Source organism: Triticum dicoccoides, chromosome 3B (assembly GCF_002162155.2).
Source record: "Triticum dicoccoides isolate Atlit2015 ecotype Zavitan chromosome 3B, WEW_v2.0, whole genome shotgun sequence".
Taxonomy (NCBI): domain Eukaryota; kingdom Viridiplantae; phylum Streptophyta; class Magnoliopsida; order Poales; family Poaceae; genus Triticum; species Triticum dicoccoides.
Genome location: NC_041385.1, coordinates 56,791,527 through 56,796,312, shown reverse-complemented (window position 1 = coordinate 56,796,312; position 4,786 = coordinate 56,791,527). Strand labels below are relative to the sequence as shown.

The 4,786-nt window shown below is 43.0% G+C and overlaps 1 pseudogene; it reads left to right on the top strand.

Moving 5' to 3' along the window:
* Nucleotides 1-206: 206 nt before the first annotated feature.
* Nucleotides 207-2,110, top strand: LOC119279264 (annotated as a pseudogene).
* Nucleotides 2,111-4,786: the final 2,676 nt, after the last annotated feature.

Below are 4,786 nucleotides of genomic sequence, written 5' to 3'. Positions count from 1 at the left end.
GTCTGTTCCTATCAAACAGTCATGGCTATAGGCATGTTAGGCTGTTTTTATGCTGACCGTTGAATGAATCAACACGCAGATGCAGTCCCTATCTAGAATCCCCTACCACTCTTCCATCCTTTTAGCCATCACAGGTACCCTATTGCAAGTTTCCAACTCAGACTCCGTTTCAAGTTAACGTGTGCAAGCAAAAAATTGTAACAAAAATGGCAGTGGCGAGTACCTCTTCGGCTCTCCAGCTCCTGCCTCTCCTCCTCGTACTCTTACTCGCTGCCACCAGCGAGGCCACCACATTCAAAATCATCAACCAATGCTCCTACACTGTGTGGCCAGCCGCTCTGCCGGGAGGTGGCGTGAAGCTTGATCCGGGGGAGACGTGGGCGCTGAACGTGCCCGCTGGTACCTCAGCAGGGCGCATCTGGGCGCGCACAGGCTGCTCACTCCTTGGCGAAGGCGGGTCATGCCAAACTGGCGACTGCAGCGGCTTGCTCGCCTGTACGGTTAGTGGTCGATCCCCAAACACGTTGGGCGAGTTCAGGCTTGGCCAAGGCCAAAATGATGATGATTTCTTCGACATCTCGCTCACTGACGGCTTCAACGTGCCCATGGACTTCCTGCCGGTGCCAGTTCAGGGAAGGTCAAGGTGCAGCAAGGGGCCGCGTTGTGCAGTCAACATCACATCGCAGTGCCCAAGAGAGCTGAAGGCTCCAGGAGGGTGTAAAAATCCATGTATTAGGAGCGCAGAAAGCAATTGCAGTTACACAATTAACTCGGTCTTCTTTAAGCGGTTGTGCCCAGATGCCTACAGCAATCCCAATGATTTTTCCACTTTCACTTGCCCGACGGGCAGAGACTACCAAGTCATCTTTTGTCCCCTGATTAATCAAGCAATATCGCCTACAGCTGAAAGTCCCATGCCTGCGCCCCCGGCCGATGTAACACCTCTGACCCCAACAAGCATGAAACTGAAAGTTGCCTCTGTAAGAAGAGTTGTTGCAGTTCTAGCTCCTGTAGGCAGCTTCATTTTGTTCACCATCGTGTTCCTCATCACCTTCTTTACATGTAAACGAAGAACACAAAGATATAATGAGATGGAAGAAGAGGAAGATTTTGGTGAGCTACAAGGAACACCAATGAGGTTCACATTTCAACAGCTAAAAGCAGCAACCGAGCAATTCGCAGACAAGCTCGGGGAAGGAGGATTTGGGTCTGTTTTCAAGGGCAATTAGGTGATGAAAGGATTGCAGTAAAACGTTTGGATCGATCTGGTCAGGGCAAAAGAGAATTTTCAGCAAAGGTTCAGACAATTGGCAGCATTCATCATATTAATCTGGTGAGATTGATTGGTTTCTGTGCAGAAAAATCCCATAGGCTCTTAGTATATGAGTACATGCCCAAAGGATCCTTGGACAGGTGGATCTATTGTCGACATGACAATGATGCTCCTCCTCTAGATTGGAGCACGCGGTGCAAGATTATCACTCATATAGCTAAGGGACTCTCATATCTTCATGAGGAGTGCACAAAACGAATTGCTCATTTGGATGTCAAACCACAAAACATCCTCTTAGATGACGACTTCAATGCTAAAATTTCTGATTTTGGACTATGCAAGCTCATTGACAGGGATATGAGCCAAGTGGTTACCAGAATGAGAGGCATGCCTGGGTATTTAGCTCCTGAATGGTTGACATCACAGATCACGGAAAAGGCAGATGTCTATAGCTTTGGCGTTGTGGTCATGGAAATCATGAGTGGAAGAAAGAACCTTGACACTTCACGGTCAGAGGAGAGCATTCATCTCATTACCCTATTGGAGGAAAAGGTGAAGAGTGATCGGCTGGTAGATTTGATTGACAATAACAGCGCCGACATGCAAGCACACAAGCAAGATGTAATTCAGATGATGATGCTTGCAATGTGGTGCTTGCAGATTGATTGCAAACGAAGGCCTAAAATGTCCGAGGTAGTAAAAGTATTGGAAGGTGCGATGAATATAAACATCAGCATAGATCATAACTTTGTTGTGAATCCAGCTAATTTTGGTAGTGCTGCAAATGTGAGCTCTTCAGCTCCACCTCTAGCTTCAGATGTATCAGGCCCCGGGTGAAACAAGACAATCCTGAGAAGGTAGCTAATTAGATTGTGAGTAGGGGATTCTCTCAAAGCTATGATCTGCTATATTTTCTCAAATTATTACAATCAGATGAACTTATTTATATTCCTTTGTTCAGGTTTTCCTTGTAACACAAACCTTCTTTGAGCTATCATGGTTGAAATTAATACTAACAAGTTTTAAACTTCTAGTACCTCCAATAAAGTAGATAAATGCAGAGTGAAAGCAAATTGGCAATCTGAGGGACTAACTAATTAGTTACTACAAGTGCCTTTATCTTCTGCAGCATCTCCAGCGTTTAATGACATTAGGTACGGCTTGATCCTCAAAATGAGAAAAGATGGCTCAAACCTATTGTAAGCCGTTTTGAGAAAACTGTAAAATGCTACATATTGATATTTTTTTGCCCTTTTTTAACACTCCGGATAACCTAAAGTTTGATAATTGATGAGATATTTATTTGTTCTTGTTTCCATTGACTGAGAGGATTTTGCTACATGTTCAATCCAAAGATTTCAGATTTTTAGCTAAATTGTGAATAGGAAGAGGAACTCCGTTTGAGACTTGGCTTGCAAATCTACGAAATTAACTGTAAATTACCTAGATTTGTCCAGTAACTGCACCCATATATCATTTTCATCAATTCAGTGCCACACAGATCCTGGATCTTGATCCATATTTCCTGGGTTCCCTCCATAAGGTTCTTCTGACCCTAACACTATCCCAGCCCTGTAATTGTATTCGCCATATGAAGGAGGCACTTCAAGGACCTGATCAATGGTGAAGTCAATGTTGTTGCTTTAGTGCTCCAGAGATATTAAGGTGCCTAGATCACATTCTTTAGATATCGACCAGACAATCCAAGATAGCGAGGCTCTGGCCATCCTTCTCTGTTGCACAGGAAGGATACGTCCAGGTCTTGAGAAGATTCCAAGCAACTTCTGAGCCTCTACAACAGGTGAATAACTCAATTTCATTGTTATATCCAGTTTCTTCCAGTGGAAATCTTTTTCTAGTTATTGTACTTAAAATTAATACTAGCATATTTAAAAATTTGTAGTTGAAATAATCCACTAGGTTTGGGAAGGCAGGAAGTTCCTTTACTGATCTCTAAGCTCTCTTTGTTGCTTCAGAGATCCTATGTAATATTCCAGTTTCATCTTTTGAGAAGATGGCAAAAAATGGACTTTACACAAACTTTTGCAATAGTAGAACTTCTGTTTCAGAAAAATGGCTTGTTTTGTGTGGACTGCTGAAATTCAGAGTTTTTTGAAAAAAAAATCTGCATGATAAGATATTTGCTATATAATGGTGTCCAGAGGGCAGAGGCGGTAGTGATGTCCATTAAGTTCTTATGTCTAAAAGGATTACTCGATTTCCTCAAAAGATGGAAAATATGGCATTCAACTGTTCAACTGGTCGTGCCCAGAAACTTTTAAAGGCTATATAAATAGAAATTTGCTAAATGTATAAAATGCTAAACAAAAGAAGCATTGTTTTTGTTCTGTTGGCAGCTAGATGGTTTTGCTATAATTTCAATCTAAATATTCACAGTTTTGGGTCCAAAACTGTGTGCAAGGGATGAAAGCATGATAACAATCACATTTGTTGTTTTTTGGCGGGGAATCGTCACAATCACACTGACTGCAGCTACAGGAACAGTGCGTTGCCTCACCAGAACCAAAATATTTTTCTGAACAGTGCGCTACCTCACCAAAACCAAAGTCAGATGTTAATGGCAGGGCATATGATGGCCCATTGTTTGAGAGACAAAATGAGCTTTGTGAGAAAATAATAACTGGGCAACAACTGGAATCAGTGAGGAAATTTGCGAAGTCTAACAATGACTCATAGGCAATCTGTTATGTTTCTGGGCCAGCTGATGAACCCAAGCCATGAAAATGTCAAACTACACTGGTACTCGGTTACTCTTGGACTATTAATTTACACATATTCACGTCACTACATACTTGTGCTACTGACCATAATCCTATTTGGTTTTCTAATCATCGTATAATTTGCAATAGAGGAGTGAATTGTAGAAAACATTGACAATGATGGCTAGGGTTGCAGAAACCGCACTTCTACGGTTTTGTGCCAAAAACCACTAATTCTGAGCCTAATTTTTTGCAAAAAGCACTAGTCGGCGGTTTAGGCCGTTTCGAACATGATTATGACATATGGGTCCCACGGGACAGGGTGATGTGGCACGACATAACAGATCACAAATAGATAGAATAGAATTGACTAAAGTGTAAAAAGTCCTAAGAGGATATGGTCATTTAGAAAAAAGGTCATCCACGACAGAGGGCCAGCAGCAGCAGCGACATCTGCAGGCGGCGTGCTCAAACTCGCGGCGTGCGGGTCGAGGCCACCGGGGCAGCCGGAAATGGGGCCTTCGGTCGCTGAAGAGTCAGCCACCGTCGTCGCAGCGCTCCCTGGCTCTACCCTCGAACTCTAACCGTGCTCATCGGGGCTGGAGGAGGCAGAAAAATGCCACGACAAGAGTGCAGTTAGGGTTTAGGTCTACATCAGCTTAAAGAATTTGTTAGGCAGAAAAAATTATCAAACAACACGTTATGCACATGCATAGATTCCAATTCTTTTTCTTTGGAAGACGTACAACTACAATTCAAAAGGGACTAAACAAGCAAACAAGCAAGTCTGTTC